This window comes from Coturnix japonica, chromosome 8 (assembly GCF_054131305.1).
Source record: "Coturnix japonica strain WE chromosome 8, WE-NBRP24, whole genome shotgun sequence".
NCBI classification, from domain to species: Eukaryota; Metazoa; Chordata; class Aves; order Galliformes; family Phasianidae; genus Coturnix; species Coturnix japonica.
This window is the reverse complement of record NC_140670.1, coordinates 6877642-6902256: the sequence shown is the minus strand read 5'-3', so window position 1 is coordinate 6902256 and position 24615 is coordinate 6877642. Positions and strand designations below refer to the sequence as shown.

Sequence of the window (24615 nt, the reverse complement as noted above, 5' to 3'; positions counted from 1 at the left end):
TGAAAATAAACCAAGCTGGCTGCCTCTAGGGATTTACTGAACTACAAGTGCCCATGACTCACTCTGTGATTTAAAAGAAATGAATACCTATTAAATTTGCCACGTGAAAGCCTGAAACAGGTCTTGGTGCTGCTGCATGGTAGAATGGAAAGGCAGGAAAAGTTGCACTAACTCTATCAGAAAATGCCCTTCTGTGTTATTTCCTGAGCATCCATTGCACACAGGAATAAAAATGTTAAATATAAAAATATTTGCTTTAAAGAGGAAGAACTGGAAATTATTTGTACAAGAACTTCACAAAGGCTTTATCAAACAGAAGGCAGTTTACACGGCGAACGTAGCATGGGCGAAAACCAAGATGCTGTTAGCAAGTGTTACCTGGAATACACACAAAATGCACAAAGCGTTCAGTAATGCTCCTGCATGGAAAAGGGAGAGCTTTGCTGCTGCTACAAGAGCAGAGCTTGAATATATGCAGAGAGCTTTTTCAGATGCAGTGTGTTGGTGCTGTGTTTAGTTGCAGGCTTGGCTTTCCATTTTCTTTCACATCCTCCTTAGCACTTACACAAATATGCAGTTTTACTTGCGGCAGCGAGAAAGCTCCGAATCTTTTCTTCTGAATGAGGATTTACAATAATAATTGTCTTCGGCTGCTGGCAAGCCCTGAGTGCAATCTGTAAGTACTTCAGAACTGTCCAAAGCTTTATAAATAGTAGATGTGGGACACTGCAACAATTCAGATGGGTTGAAGTGATTAGGTATGCAGAGAGAATCTATGATTGATGAGAGGGCCTCTGCTGGAAATGAGAGCAGATAGAGGGATGGGAGTGATGAGTCTGAGCACATGGCAGCCACCACCTGCACTGCAGGAGATGCATGAGGAGGAAGGCTGGAGCCTCTCTTGTGAGTGTGTGTGTAGGTGTATGGCTGCATATGAGATGGGCCCAATGCAAGTGCCTAGCACGCAGGCTGTCTAAATTTATTGCAATGGTAAAAAGGTTGCTCACACTAAGGCTGCCTACTCATAGGCGTTTGGACTCTTCATTCAGTGCAGCAGGAGGCACCTTACATAGAGAAGAGAGGAAGAAGGATTTGAAGGGAAAGGATGACTTATGTTTTGTTTGCTACTTCTTATGCAATTTTAGCTTTCCAGAATTACAAGGATTGACTGCTGAAAAATAAACTCTCAAGGAAATTGATAAACAACTAGTGGCATGATGGTTGTTTGTTTCTGTGTTTTGTGCCTACATGCCTGATGCTGTCAGCCTTGACAGTGCAGACTGTGGTACCATCTACCACAATAAACTTGTGGGGTGCTGAATTTAAGCAGGAACGTGGTCCTGTGATGTTCCTAGTCTGGTCATCTCTATAGGATTATGGTTGGCTGCTGTTCGGGAAAGTGTTTTCAGATCATGGATGACCTGGGTTACTTCCAAATAAGTTAAAGTGTCTGGTTTTTTTATGTAGTCATGGTTGTAAAGTGTTTGGACATTTATGTGAAGCCTTGGACATGTTCAAAGAATATAAAGAGCAGATGTTCTGTTCCCTTTTCAAAGTTAGTGTTCTTGATCTCTAAACTGGTGTGCTGGATGGAAGAAGAAAAAACTGTTCTTTTGTGCTAGAAAGAATGTAGAAGGAATGAGGAAGGAAACACACATAGGGAGCCAGATGCTTTGTCTAGTCAAGCTGATATAATGTATGGTTTCGTGTATTCCATCCATGGAGCATTGGTCTACGGGAGATGAGAAGGGCTGCAATTAAAAGGAGGAGAGGTGGGAAGTAAAGCCTCTTCTCTACTGCTCCAGCTCAGCTAAGAATCAAGGGAAAATCTAACTGAAATTTTTCTTCTTGCCCTGAATTTTTTGGAGACTTTATCATGCACTAAATCATGCATCTCTAACAGGCAGTATGATTCTGTTTGCCAGCAGTTGATCACATGGGATCATCCTGTAATATAAGGAACCATTAAACCATGCAATCGGATCTGTTGCACATATACCTCTGCATTGAGCCCAGCGTCTTTGGATAAACCATATTCCCTAGAAAGCAGCCTGTCATTCACTTGAAGATACGAGATGTCTGATAACTCTCAAAGTACTTTTAAATAAGATTGTTTTGATGTGGCATGTTCTCATTCTGCATTTGGTAGAAAAGACAATCACCATTTCTGTAGAGTTTCAGAGTAAAATGCAAAGTAGTCTATATGAAGAGTGGACTTGGAAAAAAATAAATGAAATTAAGATTCAGGTCTAGCGTTTTCTATGCTTGTTTCAAAATCTGTTGTCATAGCTACTGCAGCATAAGCTGGCTCAGTATGTTTGCTTTTTCTTTAAAGACACATTCACCTTTTTCAGAAGGCTGACTAATAGCACAAGCAGCTGGGGAAAAGAAACCAAACTTTGTACATCCATGTTTTTATCATGAGTTATTTAGATGAGGCACATTCAGCCTTTAGTAGCTATTTATTCTTCAAGACTGAAGAACTAGAGAATAATTAGATGCATATTAAAATACACCACAGTGCAGAGCAGTTGCAAACTTCAAAGGGAATACAATTCAGCATGGCTAATTCTCTGCAAAGTCTCACTTCTTAACATAAGCCATCTAAACATGTGGTAGTATCAGACATCTGGCCCCCAGGAGTAACTTAACACTTCTGTTTCTGAATTCAGGAGTGACTCCAAGTTCAGGCATCTCTGAAGGCATTAGCTTTTTAATTGGCTTAGTTTTGACAAATATCTGGGATTGCTTCTCTTCTCCTTTTTACGGCTTATCATATAATCGGATTCTTTTACTCATTTATCTCTAGAATTAATTCTTACACCACATCATAAGAATTTCTCAAGAAGACAATTTAATTAAAACCTTATTTTGCTTAGGTAAAAGTGCTTTTGTTTTGTTTTTGTTAGGCTGGAAGTTAATGGTTGTTTTGATGGAGGACATGAATAATTTCTGTCACACCTGGATAAATTAATATGAGCATCTGGCCTCTGAGCTGTCTCCTTCAGATTGCTGCTCTTGTGGCTTTGTTCCTCTGCAGGACTTGGGCTGGCTTGAGTGAGTTCCTTTGATTTTCAGTGTTTCCTATGGACTCTACTGCTTAACTGGGCTGTATCCTGTTATACAACAACTGAGAAACCTCCTCAGGTCAAGAGTTGGCTTTTGTCCACAACATCTCATATAGATGCTGACAGGCATTTTCTGTACTCTTTCTATAAAGATCTGACAGAGGAGTAGCTTATATCAAGAAAATAGGTTTAGAGAAAATCATGCTACGCAGGTAGGATTCCTATCTCTAAAACCCGTGCCTTGTCCACATGTTGATCACATAAGCTGTGCCGGCTTTGCCCACTGGCAAGCATTTCTTCTTTGAACAGTTATTCTGTACTGTAATGCGGACACTTCAAATCACTTTTGGTTCCTGAAAATCTCTGATTTCACTCACGTTGCTTCCAGCAGTCTGTAGCCTTGGTAGTAGTTTGTCTCTTTGTAGGGAAACTCGCTTCAGTAAAGCTGACTGTGAGGAATGAGAAGGAATGAAAGATGTTAATCAGCTTCAGGATGGTCCCTAAGAATGCTCTTGAAGGCAGTTTTCTGACAGGAGGCAGAACAGTGATTGAGCAAAATGCTTCAACATGCAGATAATCCTGAGCATATGAGAAATCACCTGTTGAGGCTGAAACCTGTGCCAGATTGTAGCTTTATATTTTCTGTCAACATAGATATTTTAAGTTGTTTACACTCCCTGGCTCAGAGATATGTATATACTTCACTGGATCTGGACCTAATTAAGCAAATTCCATCTGTTTTTGCCCCTGGCTTTACTGACTGATAGTTGTATAGTAATTCATGTGAACTGTGCCTTCCAATTTGTACTCGTTTCTGAAAAATGAGATAATTAACTTTGTTTTCTTGTGTACTCATTCAATGCATGTGGAAAGCTTCTTCACGTGATCTGCAAAGACATAAGGAGATGTTAAACTAATATTTAATGTAGCATTTTGCATATGACAGTAATTAAATGTCGCATGTCACCAGCAACAGAGTGATCAGATAGATGGCTGCTTAGAAGTAAAAGTTCTTCACATTTTTCAAGTATAACATTAACCCATCCTGACACTGGCCCTTCCTGAAGCACAGTCTAACAAACAGTGTGCTGGTTAACTGCCTAGGGTACACTGATGATGATTTTTGTTGTTGTCTCGTATAGTACCTTATTTAAAGGCTAAATGTACCCCATACTGCAATATTCTGAGTTAAGAAGGAAGATTCTATAATAGTATGGTTTTGGTTTTTTGGTAGGCCTCGGTGTGAGTGTTGGTTGCGGAAATTATGTCCTAATGAATGAGCTTTAGAGAAGAACCATGCATGCTATAAAGAGACTGGAAGGTTTCAGTGTGTTGGTGCTTTCATGTAAGCATGACAACACCCACTGATGTTGTGCACAAGTTTGTCAATGAAACCAAAAAACCCTCTGAATCATTGTAGCATAATCAGCCTTTTTTTAATGACCCGCTTTTTAGGGCTTTTTTCTTTATGATCTATATTTTGATGTGAAAGTTATACAAATGCTTCATTTATATTTGCTTTTTCCTTCTCTCAGATGCTTTTTTTTCTCTGCCAAATAGCATAAATGAACTAGTTATATATGCTTGCTTAACGTGTGGGCAGAGAGAGGTTTAACAGCCGAAACCTCCTTTTCTGCCTTCTCCCTCCCCTTTAAGCTGACGTCATCTTAGTCTTTGAGGAGCTGTATCAGCATTTCCTGAGCTGCTCCTGGCTGGGCGTAAGGAGTTTGTGGTAAGCTCAGCTGTAATGTGACTGAGAGGCCATGCCACGCTCTCAGGAGGATGGGACTAATGGAAATCCAGCCAACCCAGATAGCAGCTTGATGTAAAACACTTGTACAGCACAAAATGATTTCGCATCACCTGCAGAGAGGGCTGTAGAAGTAAATGCTTGACTGGTACAGGATGACACTGGAAAAGAGATGACAGTGCACCAAAGGCCCTCAAGGCACAATGTGCCCAGACTTCTTTGTTTCTGCAGGCAAGCAGGTCCAGGCTGCAGTCAGCAATACTTGTGTATTATAAATAAGTGTCTTAATTTAGCACGCTTACACTGATGCTCTTAACTAAGGCTGCAGTTCACTGAAAAAGCTTTGAAGAAAACTCTGAAGAGTTCTCCTTGTCAGCTGTCTTTGCGTTGCTGTGAAGTTAACATTGCCCGGCCATAAAAGCTGGTGAGATATACATAGCTGTTTAGGCCTGGAAAATGCAAATCTTCAATATACATATTTTTTTCTCTAAGGAGAGATGCCCTGCTGTCCCTCAGCTGGCTCTTGGGCATCTATCCCAGCCACTTCCCAGTGTTCCTGGTTAGAAAATGGTCTGGGAGTTGAAAGCACCTTGCTTGGAAGGAAAGGTCTTCAATAGTAATAACAGAATAGGCTTCTCCTGCCTTAACTTTGTCTTCTCCTGTGTACAGTCAATGTTCCAGATTTCACATCATCTTTGTGGCTCTCAGCTGTATTCTTTGTAGGGGATCCCTGTCTTTTGAACTGGGAAGCTCAGAACTGGACACAGTTCTCCAGATGTGAGCTCACCAGGGAGGAGAACAGGAAAACTTCCCTCAACCTGCTGGCCACAGTCTTTTTAATGCACCTCAGAATGCACCAGGGCACACGGCTGGTTCACAGCCAGCCTGTTGTACACGGGGACGCTCATGTCCTTCTCTCCAGAGCTCCTCTCCAGCAGGTCAGTCCCTGACCTGTACTGATGCATGCAGATATTCTTCTCCAGGTATAGGGCTGTCCATTTGCTCTTGCTGAGCCTCATCAGGTTTCTCACCATCCACCTCTCCAGTCTGTCCACATCTCACTGCTTGGCAGCAAACCCTTCTGGTGTGTCAGCCACTTCTCCTAGCTTTGTATCATCAGTAAACCTATGGAGGGTAGACTGTATCCCATCATCCAGGTCATTGATTAAGATGTTGAAGAAGGCCAGATCCAGCACCAACCCCTGGAGAGCACTGTTAGTTACAAGCCTACAGCTACACTCTGTGCCACTGTGCATATATAAGCAGATGTTCTATTTCTTAGATAAGGTAAAAGTGCTTAACCTGTAATTTCACAAAATTCATCTGTGAAACACAAATCATTATTTCATCTTCAAGCTTGATTCTCTTCAGAAGCTCACAGCAGAAGATGCCCAAAGGTAGTGACTGCAGGCAATGTAATAAAGCAGTGCAATGACATAAAGCCAATAGCATATCACTCACAGGTATGTGCTGGGCTCTGTGCAGGTATGTTGTAGCTCTGAGGTAAAGGCTTAATGGCTGAGTCACTCTCTAGGTATGAAGTGAGCAGCACACTGGAGGTAGAATTGTTTAGGAAAGCTGTAATAAAATCCTCAAGGTACAGAGGAACAAATGTTTATGGCAACAAAGCAAAATGGTGGGGGGGATGGGGAGGAATTGAGTCTTTTTGAAGTGATATTATGGATTTCTCAACTGATATTATGGCAAAAGTTAAGAACTTCCCAGGAAAACTTCAGCTTGAAGTATTGACATTTCAGAGAAGTGATAAAGAAGCTGTTTCCTCACTGTAGCAGGGAACTATGCCGATGAGCATGAGAGAGTGTTCCATCTAGGTGCTGTGTGACATACGGATCACAAAGTGGCGGTAAGGGGAAGAAGGGAGATATGGCTTTCTTAGATGTTAGTTTAGTCTACTAACGCCTCGAGCACAAAACTGACTGTGCTTAGGAATAAGGCCCAAAGAAGGGTAATGAAATGGAGGATTTGTTTAGGTGATGAGTCATTAGTTTAGAGATAGATGTGACCCAGACCTGTGGGAATCCTCAGAAGTAAAAATGCAGAAATTATAATGTATTCAAACAAATAGGAGCTTCTTACAAAACTTTTTCTTTCTTAAAGGCCTTTTCAGGCTTGGTTAGCTAACTGGGAGTCTACAACTTATTCAGTTGAATTGGCTAGAAAGGGCAAGGCATTTATCACTTTCACAACTCCATGTAGAAGATGACATTTTGAGAGCATGTCTTTTGCTATCTCTTAAACCCAAATATATTCCAGGAATCATACCCTGAAAGAAGCACAAAACTAATTGCATAGCTGCAGATGAAGGGAACTCAAACGTTAAAATGAATTGCAGAGAAATGAAATCAATGCTGAGAAAATGAATTACTTGTGTCCTTCTGGATAGGGGAGTCATTGAAACAGATCAGAACATTCTTAGAATAAGGCTATTCAAAACAAGTGTTTTCTTTCTGATTTTTGGAAATCTGGTTAGGAATGATTGTATTGGTTTGATCTTATTCTAGTTGAGTAGACCAACTGAAAAGTATGTGAGGATATCATTAAGGGGTACCTAGGACATAAAGAAGGTAAGGAAACAGATTTTACAGAGAAACAAATTGAGAAAACAAAATGCTATGAATCAATGATTCAAAAGCAGCAGTTGGGGAAGTGTTTGTGCAAGAAGACGGATGTTTGGCTCAGGAGTGCTGATGCCTGGTCTGCTCTCCTTAGCTCTTGTCACTGGAAGTCAGAGATGTCTGTGTTGGAGAGCAGCATGTATTTTGCAGCAGCGTAGTTAAAATATATTGTAACTCAGAAAAATAGTTTGTGTTGCATCATACTGAGCTGATGAATCTTCTGCTGAGGTTCTCACGTGTCATCATGATGATGTAAAGGTGAAACTTAAGGTGGGATATTGTTCTGAAGAGAATTTCCAGTAGCAGATTAGCCCCTGCACTGTTATAGAAAGATGGAAATAATGGGCAGTTTCACCCATGCATGCATCTTGAGCATCTGCAAGCATCTCTCCTCATCCCCAGTGTTACAAGTCATAGCAGGCTAAAAGGTGATTAGATAGAGAAAGGCAGTGAAGAGCCTGTTATAATAGGAGTTTGTAACACTGAAAAACTTAGAAAGAAAAGTTATCAACTGGACTGGGAAGCAAGCTCACCTAGTTGGGATTCAGCAACTGAGCAGGAGAGGATGTGTTATGGTAAATGGAGAATGTTCATCTGTCTAAGTGACATTTCAGACACCTGAAGATTGCTCTTCTTAGCATGCCTACATGTGATGATGAAAATGCTGGCCTAAGGTGCTGAAGCAGACAATGAAGAGAGCACTTGCTGTGATCCCAGGAAACCATTAACAACCACCTACTGTGTGGGGAGAAGACACTGCAATTAGAGCAGCTACTGTATGATCCCCAGCTGCTGCTAATGGCTGAGTGCCCAGGCACATGGAGCAATGCTTCTGGTGCAGTCTTGCCTGAGCCTTGTGATACTTATAGATAAGATTAACACACATCTTTGTTAGTAATGACATTTCTTACTTGCATGTGTGCCAAGAGTGAGTGTACTATACTTCCACTGCAGTAACTTGAAATTAATGCAATCAGGTCTTTGTTTCAGTGTCTCAGCTTCAGATCAGCTCTGTTATGTTCAGTAGTCTGGCATCAGTTTATAACCTGTTAGTTCCCAGTCAGCTATCTTCCAAAAAGGTATGGATGGCAATTGAGGGTTTATCGGGAAGGAGAAACTGAAAGCTCAGGGAATGACCTACTGAAACATTTGCATGTCACTTGTCAGCTGAAAACTACTGGGTAGGATTTCTGCAATGATTTTGACTTAAAGTAAGATTGCAGGGCAAATTTGGTAAAGTGGAAAGGAAAACTATAAAGGAGATGGTGTTTCTTGAAAGAGTAAGAAAATAGAGCTTTTTTCAAAACGGAGTAGAAAGTTTGTTCAAGATTATCAGTGTTTGTCTGATTGTTTTGAGTGGCAAGCAATGTATTTTTTATTTTTTCAAGTAGTGAGGTCTAGGAGAGCAAACACTGTTATTGGGGCTATTTCGAAGAGTTAGAGGGTAGAGAGTAGATAGGAATCTTGAATTAGAATTCCGATATTTCTAAGTTCTGAGTGGTTCAGTTAATAGGCTTATTAATATTTACTGATAGCCTGATAAAATGAATTTAGTTGCTGCATCATGGACAAATTCAATTTGAAAGATTTACCACCTCGTTCTTTCTTGCAGTTTTCTGTTCACACGTTACTAATATCAGCCCCCACCCCATCTCATAAATAGATGAGTAAATAAAAGAGCTTTCAACTCAACTGGGTGCCATTGATGATACTAGCAGAAGTAGCTGCATAGCATATAGCCAGACAGGGGCAGCATTCAGAGGCGTTGAGTCCTATCCCCTGAGGCTGGCTTCAGGGAGGGAAGGATTTCTGATCTCTTCTAGCTTGTGTGTGACCAGCCTGTGCTGAGAGGTCCAACAGTCAGGTTTAAAGGGGGGAGGGACTAATGGTGCCGGTGGCTGGCTGCGCTGCAAGTGCTGTAGTCAAATAGAGGAGTGGAGAGGTGGAAATTAGACCCAGTGAAAAGAGGGAAGACCCCAGCAGCTGAAGCATATTTAACCTGCAGACTTGGGCTCACTCTGTGCTGTCATCAGTTCCCTCCATTTTTGCTCATAATGAGCTGACCTGCTGTGACATGTTGGACTTTTCCTGTCTTTTTCTGTGCGTGGCCTTTGAAGAAAAAGATGCTTACCTACTAAAACACCTGTGAGCAGAAAATTCCCTCTTTTCAAGTTAATGCTCACACAATTTTGTGTAGAGTGAAGTTAGTAAAGGTTGGTGATTTTTGGCATGGCAGCAACAGGACACATAGTACCTACTGAAGCAGACTACAGTCTTAGCTTTGAGAATGATGTTACTGCCTGAACTTGTCTTTTCCCTTCACTTGAGGTGCTTATATTTATTTCAGTAACTCTGTTTTCATATTAGAAAATATCTGCCTTCTCAGTCGTGACTTAGCAATTACCCAAAGCCACAGAAGTTTGCATCATTTGGTGTCTGCTCCAAACCAGACCACACTGGTGTGTCATATAATGGCTCAAACTCAACAGTCAGCTGCTTCCTGGCGCTTCCTTTCTTTTCCAACTAAGCTCAATATTAATGGCAACCAAGGAAATACCTATAGTTGCAGATATTGGTAAACACCCTTATTAGCAGTGTCTAAGTGTTCTGAGATGTGGGGCTGTGAATATTTTCTAGACAAACTCCAATCTATTCATACAGACATAACTCTGAGTTCGGTATTCCAAGCTGAGAATGTTCTGTCTCTTTCCAGATGCACAGACTGAGATTCTTGTTAGGAACATCCAGAATTCATGGGGTTTCTAGACTATAGAAATCCTTCCTTGTATTCTAACTTCAAAATAAAATCAAAAACACATCCTGTTTATTGTCAGTCAGCAGTCTTTAAAGTATGATTACATACTGTTATGTTAAGCTCCCAAATGTTGTAAGGGCATCAAGTCTGTGATGAACACCTTCCTTATTACTGCTCTGAGGTCTACATGTCAGGAGCTGCTGAAGGTCTTTAACCTTCTCTATTAGCTGTGCTCATTGTCGAGGAGTTTTGTTTTCCCAGTTTTGGCAGAGCTTTTGACTGTTCTGTTTGTTTGTTTACATCCATTTGGAATGTTTTCCTCTGTTACACTCCCAGTAATAGAGCCAAAGTGCCTAACGGAGGTCTGCTTCATTCAGTGTCTGATCAGCAATGCATAACGTCAACATCTCTACAGTAAAATAACCATTTCCAGCTGCCTTTTGCCAGAGTCATTTAAAGCCCATTTCTTTGTAGCTGGCATGGTGTGTTTGGTAAAGAGGCAGAGCCCAGCCTTAAGGGAATTATGGGGGCAGAGACTAGCAGCTTGGCCAACTGAAGAGCTAATATACTTCATGGGAAGCCTCTGGGTCTTCCAGCAGTGCATCCATTCAGACTTGTCACTTTGTTGGTGACCTAAAGTCACTTACCAGCTTGGCATATTATTGCAGCCTCTTCACACTAGCATTGATTTAGTTCAGTAGGTAGAACAAACTTATGTCTCCAGCACAAATATCTTCACATTTATGACTTTGAGACAGCTTAGCAGACTTCAAAAAGATGCCTTTCTTTACCTCTGTGGAAGGTCTTTTTATCCAAACTGGTTCTTGAGCTTCTGAGAACCAGGATCCCAAATCTGTCACGAAACCAAAGCAGTCAGTTTTAGTTCAGGTCATCAGAACTTCTTAGGTGATTCTGTAGATGCAGCGCTGATTTGGGACCTTCTTGGACGTAGATGCTAGACCTTGGAGGCCTGATGTACTGACAAGAATTTACTTCTTAATTTTAAAAGCAAAACAGCCCAAACTGGCAGCCTTAACTGAACCACCAAGGATAGAATGAACATCGATAGGAATTGCCTTCCAGAGAGGAAGGGTTGTGATATATTGACAAGATGGTACGCACATGCCCAGCTTGCAGCTTTGTAGCTTGGCTTGTACTGCATGCTCTTATTATACGTTGCATTCTCTCATGCTACCATATGCTGCTGGTTGTATTTTCCTTTTTCCTTAGAAAAATACATTTATTTGTGTATTTGGATGTATAATCGGAATGTTAGTTTATTGTACTACAGATTACCTCTTGTCTACAGTACCTATTCTCTAATTCATAACCAGGAAAGAACTGGAACTGGTGGTGTCAGGCCAACCCTTAGGAAACAACTATATTGCTGGAATCTGCTGGAGGGGAATAAAGCAGGTTTTGACATAAGAGCTCTTTAGACAGTGCTATAGCCGTTATCCTCTCACTTGCTATGATTTTGTTTCACTCTGGGGAGGAAAAAAATAAAGAAATAAACATTTTCTATGTAATAAAATGAGAAGTGATAAACTTAGTGAAAATGATTCAATTACACTGTTGTGTAACAGCGTACAATTCTTTGACATATGACATTGTTTACAAGATATATTAACAAGTGCTTTTGAATAGTGTAATTAATTCCACAAAACTGAAGTTTTATGGAAAATCAATTTCTGTACTGCTGTTTAGCAAAATAACTACTCAACCATAATTATTTGCACGTACAATTAATAATTACTTAAATTGGAGCGGAAAATGTTTCTTTTAGTGAATGTGGAAAGCTGTGGTGCTGTTCCGCTCTGCCTATGCTTTGCTTCTTGAAATATCAGTTTCCTACAGTTCCGCATTGCAAGAAAACATTTTAAGCTTGCAATATGCATGTAGTCAAAGGCAAAACTCTGATGGGAGCCAAGTACTTGCAATAAATTAGTAGCTTTATGAATATTTGAGCTGGTTGTACTCATGGAGCATCCTAGTGGGTCAGGGCTGCTGTCACTGTTGCTGAGGCTGTACAATTATGCTTCTCCGTGATGTGTGAGTACTGTGAGAAATGGATCTAGGCTGGCTGGAGGCAGACTTCCCATGCAGTGATTATCATTCTGCATATGGAAGTAGAGGAACAGTAAGATAGAGATAAAGAATGTTTTCTGTTAAATTATAGAAGAGGAGCACACTGTATGAACTCTTCTCCTGTAATTTTGATTGTGTACGTATAAAATGGAATAATGCACATTAATCCCCAGGAATTTATCAGGAAGACGTTAACGATGTTTAAGTGATTTCTTCCTGCTGCAGGTAGCGTGTTTTGATATCCCAAATACCGCAGACCGATTTCTCCAGGGGATTAAGACTTGTTGTTACAGGTGTGAACTCAGAGCACCATCAAATATACTCTTTTCAGGCTAAGATCCTCATTTTTACATAAGGAACTCTGGGGAACTTACGTGCAGGATTGTTACTAAGGGATGCAAGTATTGCCACATCCTCTGGAGCAATAGGAAGGGGTCAGCAAGGCACCTTGGTTACTGTTTACAAAACCATCTTTGTATTTTCTACTATGTGGACAGAATTCTCTCTCTTCAGTGAGAGGTAGGGCATCTGAGAAAGGCAGTGTGAGAAATCAGCATCCAGCCCTCAGGAGTACACGCAGGCTTTGAGCTCTTATACAGTTCTGTAACATCAAGGCAGAAAGGGATGTCCCAAAGCTTCTATCAGGTAGCTGGAAACTCACATTCACATACCAGGAAGATTGAAACTCATCTCATGCTCAGTTCTGCATCACCAGGTGCCCTCGGGCGCTGTCAGAGAGATGAGTGCCCCGAAGTCATGCTGTGACATACCTTTGTAATGCTCCTTTGTAAATGGGGTCCTGCATGACCTGACCACAGTCGTTCAGGAGGTTGGTGATGAAGCACAGCCTTTAATGCCACTCTCCAACTGGATGCTGCACCAGTATCTTGGTTATCCTCAGATCCCGGTGTGTGTTAACTATGGTGTTTGTAAACATTGTGAGGTGATTGGTTGATAGTTTAAAGAGTAATGAAACAACTTTAGTAGCTGTTATGCATGCATAATTAGTAGAAAGCTGGTTGGGTAACAAAAGGCTAAAATTGTGTGGGAGGAGGTTTGGTTGTTGCTGTGAACATCAAGTGCAGAACTGTGGAGTTGTTTCCATTGTTATAAGGCACAAGAGCCCCAAGAGACAATTTCCTTCTTTTTTCTGAATATTGGATTTTTACTAATAAAGTATTGAGATGTGTAGGCAGTCTCTTCCTGTTGCTGTGCTGCAGTGAATGCATAGCAGGTCTAAGCATGAATGTCACAGACCAGAACTTTTCCAAGAGAATTGTGTCTTTTGGCCTCACTCTTAACTAACTAGCCACTACCTTGTAAGCCTGTCTGGAGTAGTTGTGTTTCTATTTAATCTTTCCTCTCTAGGGCTGCTTATGTTGCAGCTTCTATATTAGGTAAAGACATACATAATTCAAAAGACATCATTAGAGAACTGAATATAAATGCTTTGGGATAACTGTCCTACGAGCACTGGAACTGCTGTAGGAACAACATGAAGCAATATTTAGTACATGTGTGATGCTGCAGGTTTAAAAAGGAGAAGCAGGCTCACAAACTGTAAGGTGTCCTTAGGTCTGGTGCTTTCTGTGAAGCTGTCTGCCTGGGAACTGCACTGTAGTGTGCTTCTGAAAAGCCTCTCAGGGACTTTTTAGAAAGGGAGGAGAAATTGCCAGCAATGTGCAGAGAGCATTAGTAGTGTTCTGTCTTAAAAAGGAGATGCATACATGCAAGCTTATAAACTGCACAAGTATTTACTTTAACGCCCGTCACTCCCACCAAAATTCTCAGATTAATCCTGAGGCAAAATGGGAAAACATGGTAATTGTAATAAATACATAATACAAAATAAAATCACATGATGGGAAATCTGTTTCTAGTGTATCTTTATTAGGAACATCTTCTCTTCATAGCAGAACTTTTCATGCTTCTTGACAGGTCTCAGTTTGACAAAGGAAACTTAGCTGTAAAAAGCAAAGCCATTATTGGGATTCTAATGAACACTTTGACGTTGTATTATGGAGCTGGATGTGTGTGAAATTATACCCCAGGAGTTTTCCACCACTGGGAAGGGTGATGGATACTGGTAGAAAGTAATAGATAATGTATTAAGTAACCCAGGGATGGTTTGTTTTGTTCGTGCTAAGTAAAAGACAAATTTCATCTTCATTCTAATTTTTAGATGAGAGGCAGCACCACACAGAGGCACAGCTGCAAAGCTCAAACTTCTGCTGCTCCATATTGGGACCCCAGTGAAGCAGAACATTAATCTGTATGGCAAACAAATGACGATCATTTACATAATTACATTTAGTCACGACTTCTAACATATTCATGAGCGCATGAATGAGAATGATGCACTTAGGGTGTAAGGGGTAGGAACAGTGGATCCCATTGTGCCTGATCAGGAAAGGAGAAGTAAAAGAAGTAATTTGCCTATGCATTAGAAAATGGTGATTTTCCATCAGTAACCTGTTCTTATTCACACACCTGTATTTTGTTTCTGTGAGTGGTTGTGGATTGAGTCTTTGTTCATGTGAGCATGTGGTAATTCTTGCAGAGAGCATCAGTGGGGAAAAGGGCCAACATTTCTCTGTCCAGAAGGGCTTCTCTCAGTTTGGGATTTATTTGAAAATAAAAGAAAGCAAACAGAAATCAGAGAGACTGACAGAAAATCTGCCATACATCTCCAGCATTGTTCCACTGCCCCCAGTGCTTAAATAGAAAAGAGCAAAACTTCCATGAAGTTCCATAAGTCCAGGCCTGTTTCCTTACCCAGAAGAGTGTTAGAGGCTATTTGGTTATGTTTAAACATAATTCTAGATCTCTTTGTATATCAGTCTCATCTTCCTTCTTTCTTACCTTTTTTTCCCTAATTTTCTTGGTTTTACCTCTTCTTTCTTTTCCACTGTCCTTTTTTCTCTTGACTTTAGAAGTAAAACTGGACAGCAGTCGTCCCACCAACTGTTAGAAGTAATGACTCCTCCATTTGTTCCACCTTATTTTCCCTATTTCACATCAGTTCCTTAAATTTTGCCATCTTTTAAGCTACTGGACAGTCAGTTCTGAGGTAAATCACCATTGTTAGTTTCAACTCTTGGACTTCTCAACTAAACACATCACGGCTCTCGCTCTGTCTTTCTGAAGAAGGTACAACATGGGCTTTAGGGAAAAGAGAATGGAGCCATGTTAGAAAAAGCACCTATTTGATTTAATCAAATAAAGTCTTTTTTTTTTCTGAAGGAAATGACAAGTCTGTCAGATAACTCCCTGTACAGAGAAGACTCGGTCTCCCATGTAGTTTTTTTTTATTGTGATGTTTTTGTGGTTTTTAAGCAGCACATAACAACATAGCAATACCACAGCTAGGAGCATGGGGTTGGAAACTGCTTGCGGTTCACAGCTCAGCCAGGAAATGGAGTCAGTGGTTTGATGGAGGCTATTTGGTTAGCTCATGGTGTTTGGGGCTCAGTGGCAATGCAGAATGGTGAATAACCACCCCTGTAGTGAATGAGAACTGCTTAAGAGGTTCTGGGATGTATTTGCAGCATCTTGACATAGGCTGTGCATGACTTCGCATAACTGCTTTACAAATCATTGAGGTTGTTGATGTATTCCCTCAACTTGTGCTGCATTTAAATATGAGGCGGGCGAGAGGGGTGATGGTTCTTCCTCAGAGTCAGCAGTCCTAATTCAGCTTTGAGAATGTTGTTTGTCCCAAGTGCAAGTATTCCTGCAGCTAGCTAAACCAATTGTATTCATTAACTGACTGAATTATATGGCTTTCTTGCATTCAAAAGTATGGCAATCCAGGAAATCCCAAACAGAACTTTTAATGCAATATTGGTATTCATATTCAACTCCCCCTCATTTCATAAACATTTAAATGAGGTAATTTTTAGAGTAACTTTTGCGGAACTCTATTGTATTCTTCATAAAATCAAATTAAACGCACCACAATTACACTTCACATGACTTCCCTATCTTCAGAGATTTAAAAAGCCCAGAACTGTTTGTTAATGCATTATTAAACACCATTTAGAAGAGGGGAAGAAAAAAAAATAAAAAGAAGAAAAAACAAATGTGTGGGAAGAAAAGCTATTTCTCAGTCAAATTCTTATTTTTATCTTGGAAACTGTATTTATGTCTCTCCCTGTGAATACTGGAGAATTGAATTTGGAGACAGCGTAATTATCAGGCCATCTTAGTTTTTTAGTCTGTTCATCTTTCATCTGAAGATTAAATTTGTTGGTGAATGTAGGGGTTGATGAGAAGTTTTGTGACCACTGGGCTACTTCAGCCTTTTTGGCTGAAATAAACCTCTTGCTTTTGCACAAGGCTTATCATCTCTTTGGTAGTCCACATGATCTAATGCAGCTTTATGGAAAAGGGCATATTGTTATTCCTTTGCACTAGATATGTCTATGTGGTTAATTATATTTAATATAGACATGTATTTTGTGGTTAATCTCTGTCCATGGGCAACCTGTTGAATAATTAATTACTATTGCTATAATCATCAGAAAGTTAACTTCTTCAAGTGAGGTCTTGCCCCTAAACTGAAATGTTTAATACTCTTCCCCAGGGCCTCTGTGGGTGACTCCTACAGTGGACTCTGGTTGGGTAACACAAATGGGCAATAAGTAGGGAAGGGTAAGAAAATGCCTACAGGCTGACTGGGCAGGCATTATACTTACAAACATGTAAAAGACCACTGAAACTATATATATATATATATATATATATATATATATATATATATATATATATATGGGGAAAAATTCTGGAAATTATTGTCTGTGTGAAATGGTGGAAACTTTGTTGCTGAAAGCTTTCTTAGGATGTGTTAAAACAACACCTAATGGGCTTTTCAATTTACCCACCTTCACTTCAGTCCATTATGGACTCTTCTATCTCATGATAGCACGTTGCTTTTGTGAGTGCATGAGGTGCTGCACACCTCAGGTTAAACTGTGCTTGGTGAAAGGATGAAGCTCCCTGTGAGAAGGGCTGGGAATGGACTGTGGGCATCTGTAAGCAGTGAGATGAGTTGTACCGAGGGTTTTTGAAATGTGTTGATCTAAAAGACAGACCCACTCAGGAGTACCGTACTGTGGACTTTTTAATTCAGGGCAATTTAGGACTGCAGACAAAATAGTTATTATAAGTAAATTTTTGTATTAGTACATTTAAATAATCTTTAAGTTAAATAGCCCAATGATTTTTATATTACTTGTAGGAGGAATGAGAATAGAAGCACATTCCAAGTGATGAGTAACACAATAGCTTAATACTGTGTATTGAGTTACTTTATCACATATAGGAATGTATTATTGGAAAATAGAGATGCCTACGAGCATATGCTTTTGTCAATTAAATTATATGAAGGGGATCCCTAATGTCAATCAACCTGGTAATTTATTGCTGATAAAAAGCCACCTTCTCATTTATATTCACTGCACAATTACTGAACTGTGTTTCAGAAGGAAGATGACAAGCCTCTTGGAAGCAATAAAATAGATAAGCTCTTGAAGATTGCATTCCAACCCAGTCTTCTATGACTCTAGTCTCTAACAGGTTTTGAAACCTATGGGATTTCTAACAGACCCTCGTAAAGAAGTGGAAGATGCTGTCCATGTGCCACTCTGTGGGAAAGCAGAGAAGGAATAAATTTGCCCTACAGTAGGTTGAGTAATAACATTGTAGAGAGTTGTTCATTTATGCAAGTGCTGTGGAAACTTTTTGCCTCTGAGTTTGTGAGCACTTATCCCAGTTCAGTGAATTAAGTGAGCTGCTCATCAGTCAGCATAGAGTGTTAGTGGCAGGTTTATCAAATCTATGGAAGTTAAATGGCAATTTTATAACCTAGTATGCTGTGCAGTGACACTGAGGAGGTATTTTAGGATTTTACTTAGGCCTCTCTTGCTCCTAGATTCAAGGAAGAGTACTCTGTTTTGTGTTTTTCCCTTTATACCATACGTGTTGCATGTTCCAATTAGGTTACAGCATCCATCTCAACATCCAGGATCATTCAAATCTAGTTTTCAATAAATTTTCACTCATTTCCAGTTTGCTGTCACTGAACACACCTGGTAGCTTCATGTACCTTTCCACTCTGCATCCTGTCCCTATCTCTGTAGGTATGTTTTGAGATCAGAATCTAAACCAAAGAACACTGAAAGATGCCACCTCCATCTGTGTTGTGTGGTACAGCCCGTGTTCTGCCCTCAAAAGCCATAATGCCCACAGGAAGCAATATTGCCTGAAGAGCCTGCCAGCAGGCAGCCATGATTTTCAGTGGTTGCCTGTTCTAACAGAGACTACCACTATCCTGGATACTAACAGATAGAAATAGCTGCACAGTGTTACCATTCTAGCCAAAGTAGAATAGCTCCTGTGGGAGGGAGCTGTGCTGACACAGTGTGCCTCAGGTGGTGAGGAAACATTCAGGTGTCTTTAATTTATTTACGCATTAAAAGTCCAATGTAACAACACCCGCTGTTTGATGAAGTCTTTAAATAGCATATCCTTCTATTTAAAAGAGAGAAAAAAAACAAACCTGTTTTTGTTCTACTAAGTATATTGTTGTTTAATCCAAGCCGCTTATCAGTATATAGCACAGCCATATACAAAGAAGTAGTCAAGCTAGAACAAAGCTCTTTTGTGTCCTAAAAACCAACTGATCTCCTGAGAGAAAAATCAGTTCTAGGGTTGCAAAGACACCAACATTGTAAGCTTTACTATTTTGTAAGAACAAGGTACAAAATTGTAAAGATTTCTTCTATACATCCTGCTGTATTGTTGAGCCCTTTGGATTTTAGTTGTGTGGGAAGAAGGATGCTAAACAGATTTTTCTGTGTCAGAAGTTATTTTAAATCCAAAAAGACGAGGACAGCAACAAATCCTCCTCTGAATTGGAACAGCAATTTAGATGTGTTTGATTAATGTGAAGCCATGATGGGATCTCTGCTATGTGAGTGAACTGGTGAACATTTGGATACTGATGTCACCACTCCACGCAGGTGTGGCTGGAGGTGCTACCTGCAGCCCAGGCTCCCCAGCCCTGACCTGGGCACTGTTAAGTGCCACATGAAGAGCTGTGCAGAGCCCTGCAAGGAAGTTGTATGAACTGTGAGGAGTATGTAGTCATGTAGATAATAAATGAGTGAAAGATGGTAACTTAGATTAAAAGAGATTGGCAGCCAATCTGTGTGGGAGAAAATCTTGCTTTCCATACATGAATTCAGAGACTAAGCTTCAGAGAAAAGTGATGGATATCAGTAGGGGTTATAGAAGCCATCAAAAGTAGGGTTGTATGGAAATGCCACAAAATGACTATGTTTACCTTGGGATCGCTTTCCTGTTGTCACTCGTTTGCCTTAGACGTTCCTCATCTATTTCCCTCTTTACCCCAGTATTTCCCTTTCAGATCTTAGTTCTGGAAAGATGGATGAATTATTCAAGGCACAAGTGTGTGCATGCAGTTGCAAAAATCAGAAAATGCTTTTTCAGAAGTACAACTTTGTTTTTGTGAGTTTCAGCAAACTTTAAAGATGATCTTATTCTACAAGTTGGCACAGGCAACAACATATGCATCAGAAAGTGGTAACTCAACAACAGTATAATAATAATACAGGTAGCAGTAATGTTCTTTAGTATGTTACTGTAAATCAATTATGAACATTAAAATGCATGTGGTAGAGGCTAGTGAGAGATGACACAAAGTGAACACACTCTGGAAATGTTTACTGGACTGGAGGCCCATATTTCTTCTCATATCTAAGTCTTTCTGAAGTCCCAACATGAATAACTTGCCTTTGCAGGGGATTACTGGGCACTACTGGACTTCAAGCCTTTGGTTGTTCTGCTTGCTATTGGCCAGAAAGTAAAGCGTGCTCACTAGCATGCCATTAAACAAGGGGGAAAAAAGTGACCATGATGATTATACCTCCCATGGATTCTGTATTGTGTTTCTATTTGCTGCCTTTTTAGAAAGAATGTGGCTGGGTATATATGGAACAGTCATAAATTTGGGATTTGGAGTAAGGTTAAAAGCAGATTTGTGTGGTTCAGTACCTGAATTCTACATCTAGGCACTGAAAGAAGTCAATACTGAATGAGTCAGAGACAATGTGCCTATCAAAGAGACAGGCTAAGCCATGTGAATTGCAGTTTTGTGTAAGTTCTTCAGAAATTTGACGTGAGCAAAGTTCCTTGGGGTATTGCATAGACCTGACCAGGCTCAAGGAAAGGTTTGTCAAGATCCCACAGCCTGAGATGCTGCCACTATAGCAATCCTTCTATGTCCTAATACAGGCTGAGGCTTAATGTCCCCTTTACCTTTATCAGACATCTGAAGTTGGACATCTTACTATGCACTGAGAGTTCCTTTGCAGCCTCAGTGCTGCTAACTTAATCCCTCGTCGTTCCTGGCCATTCAGTGCCTTTTGCAAGACACAGCATTAAGGTTAGTTAGAGTAAAAAAGTGGTATTTTATAAGACTTGGGAAAGATCAGAAATGAAGAAATATTGTATCCAGCTTTGATGCTACTGTTTAGTATAGAAAGAGATATGAAAACTTCAGTGCATCTGGCATTGTATAGTGAGAATGCCATGGGAAAATTTGCCACAGAATTTACAATTCTCCAATATTTAGAGGACTGGAGGCAATTTTGTATGGAGGAAATGTCTTAAGGGGAAGCTGTAAAGGAAGGAGAAGCTGAGTGGTTTGGTTTAAGGGGCACCATCAGAAGAGGAACAATCCAGCAGAAAGAGCTGAAAGACTGAAATTGCAGATCCTTCTTGGAAGAGTTTTTGTCTAGATCAATATGTTTTGCATCTGACCCACGTTCTCTGTCTGATTACAAGATCCTGTAAAGAGAATCAGATATGTGTTTTCTTGCATTTCCCATAGGGCCCCAAGTCCTCCACCAAAACAAGAGTGTAGAATAAAGATGCTGGATTAAGGTCTTATTTAAACATACTGCAGAAAGGCTTTTTCAGGACTTAAAGTTTGCAAAGATGGAATTTCCAGAAAGATCAATGACAAGCCAGTACAATCAGCATTCATTATTGATGTTTCAAGCCCTCAGTAGAAATCTGCCTTTATGACCAAGGACAGTAATTGTGTTTTAAATTGGCTAATGCCCATTAGGTGGTAGAAAGAGTATTTCAGACTTCCACGGCTGGAAGCTGAAACAAAATTCAAGTTGGAAGTAATTTCAAGGAGAATTTGCCTTGGAAGCAAATGCAGAATGAAGAAGATAACATACCCCTCAATTAAAAATTGCCAATCAAGTCAGGGATCTGCTTTAGCTGATTAGAGTCTACTCACTGCACTGCAGGAGGAAGTTCTGCCACCTCTGAAGCTGACAGCAGGCTTCAGAGATAATACAATCCAGCCTATTGTCTGGTCTGTGGGCCCCCGTAGTCAGTACAAGGACAGGTTCTGCTGTAGCTTTTCTGGAGAGAGAAGGAATGGATACACAGAGTTTTGGCCAGCCAATGGTTATGGCTGTAGGGTGAGGCAGTGCTCCTGTTGGTAAAGACTGGAGGAAGGACTGTGAGTCTTCATCAGCTGGTCTCCCCAAATATGGCCAACAGCACTTGAAAACATCGCTGAATGCTGCAGAGTGTCGTCTCAGGTGCCCTTGCTATCTTGCCTCTACTGTCATGTGTTGAGAGTGTGGCCAATAAGACAGGGAGGCATTTAGTTTAGATATTTCTTTGTTAACTATATCAATTAATAGTGCTTCCTTGACGGAGCACCTTCACCTGCTTTCCTTGCTGCAGTGGGAGCTGTCAAGCTGCCACATTGAGCAGTGGCACAGCCAAACCTCATTTGGAGCCTTGTTGGCCTGGTACAGAGTGCAGCTTCGTGTTACTGCCTACCCAGTGGCACTTCTTTGTGTCCTACCTGCTTCCTGGTAGGAGCTTCAATGAACTCTTTAGCACCTTGCTTCAGGCAGCAGTATAAGAACAGCCCAATGTTCCTCTGAGATTTGTATTTTTAAACAGTAATAAATCAAATGCAGCGAAAGAAATTCTTCCACTTCTCTCTCTCTTCTGCTTTTCCTAGGGCTGCCTGTGCAGCTAGTAAGTAGTATCAGTGTCAGGATCTGCAGTTTCCAGTTCTTCACATATTTATAATGACCATCTCCTTGAAGCCATGGCTGATGTACCTCTGTATGTCTCAGGCTTCTGTTAACCCTTGATGATAAGGATTCTCCTTTCAGCTTCTCTAATCCATCTGACACACTGCTGTAGCCCTGCAAAGTAAGGCAGTCCCAAAAACCTATGCTGAAGGAGAACAATCATAATGTCAGGTTGCTGCCTCAAACATCAGATCACTGTCTCTCTCAGGACCTCTATAGATGCTCTTGAACCTACTCCCTTCAGAACACTGCACCCATTGTCTGAATCTGCAGAGCCAGATATTGGTCATTATTTTCATACTTGTTTCCTAGGCTGAAAGACAAAAGCAAACATGAAAGACAGATAGGACTACATAAGCAAAGATTAACAGTCTCCAGTTGTTTTGCTTATGCATGCTCCCAGGAGGAGACAGAGGACACAGAAGCGTGACAGAATTGAGTGTGCATGAAATACCCTGCTGAAATGCTGCAAGGACTCATGCAAATCTTTGTTTTACATGCCTGGCCTGCAAAATGGGGAACCTCACCTATTTGCAGGTGAACATTTCTTCCTTTTTCTCAGTGTATGCTGTGCTCTCTAGGAATACTGACTGTGCTATCTAGCTTCTTCATTCAAACATTGAATAAGTCTGAAGTGTTTCAGACTAATCCAGACTTGTTACGTAGTAAGAAGACATGTTGTCCTTCATAACTTCAGTACTTCTTTTTTTCTGAACCAGAGGTTTTACAACAGCTCCCCTTTGGATCTGTTCCTGTTGCAGAAAATAGTGACTGCACTTTTCTAATAAAATAAAATCAGAAAGAGATTTTCTGGCACTAGCAAGGACCACAGTGTGGTGTGGGACACCATGCAGACCCCAGAGCCCTCCCACCAGCACCACTAGGCAAAAGCCAGACCTACTGTTCTACCTCCCTTGGTGGCAGCTTGAGCTAATGTTCCAATAAATCCCATGAATATGCAATGAAAACCAATACATTCACAGCAATCATAAGCTTTATCTTCTTTCTCTCTGACACTCAAACCTTATTACATCTGTAACTGAATTGATAAAATGTTATGTTTTGATAGCGCAGAGGGGAAAGCGATTTAGAGAGGGCTATAATAGATGATTTGGATATTTTTTTTCTTTTTTCTTTTTACATTTCAGGAAATGACAAGTTTTGAGGATTTAAGCTTCTGTTAGTGATGGTTTGCTGTCCTTGTTTTCATCCTAAGTAAAGCACTAATATTTTTGTAATTATTGAAGAACAGGGGTAAAGTAGCTACAAGTGATAGTAAAAGAATGATCTGTATTTTAAAAGTAGATTTGGGAGAAAAGCAAAAAGAGACAGAAACAAGGAACAAGAAAAGAGTTTCAGTCTTGCTTAAGTGTCCAGTGGTCCTGAGCTGACAAGTGGAAATGTCTTTCACTGATTCTAGAGGGCCATGAACCGGCATCCCTCTGGGCTATGATCCCTACAAAAACAAAGCAGAAAGGCTGCCTTATTGCTGTCGTACAAAATTACTGTAAGAGTAACCTAGCTGAGGTGTACTGTTCCCTTATCCATGCCTTGCCTGAAAGGTACGATGCGCTGCTGTTGTCTGTCAGCGCGTGCTGTCTGCTGTGAGAAGGCAGCTCCTTGAAGGGCTGAGGTTCATGCCCTGCCTTGCCACGTTTGTCAGTCATGTTTATAGCAGGAGCAGAGCTGGTGGGCAGCTGGCAGTCTGCTCAAAGAGGGAGAATGAGGGATCCATTTTTAACTTGTTCTACCTTAGCCTATGAAGCTAAAGTTGGAAAATCACCGAGGTTGGAAAAGACTCCCATGATCATCCAAGTCCGACTGTCCACCTACCACCTATCCCCGCTACATCTTGTCCCTTAGTGCAACATCTAAACACATCTTGTACCTTCTGTTTTCTTTTTATTATTATTTCCCTAGGTTATTTATCACACATTGAGCCATCACATTGCTGAGTGTTTCTGAGGCAGGTAGCATTTGTTATTTCTTTAAGTCCCATACTATGCAAAGTGATTTGCAAGGTTAAAAAAGAAAGGTTTCTTTATGACTTTAGTTCATTCCCAATCCCAGCAGTTTCTTTCTTGTTCTTGACATCTCAAATTCTAAAGTTTTTAAGAGCCCTTAACTTGATATTCTATTTTATTGCTTTTTATAGAACATTAGT

General features: G+C 40.5%; 1 long non-coding RNA gene across 1 annotated transcript in view; it reads left to right on the top strand.

Moving 5' to 3' along the window:
• LOC107315543 (uncharacterized) overlaps positions 1 to 24615 on the top strand; it is a 210439-nt gene that overhangs the window by 120703 nt on the left and 65121 nt on the right. The gene's annotated exons all lie outside the window — the stretch shown is intronic.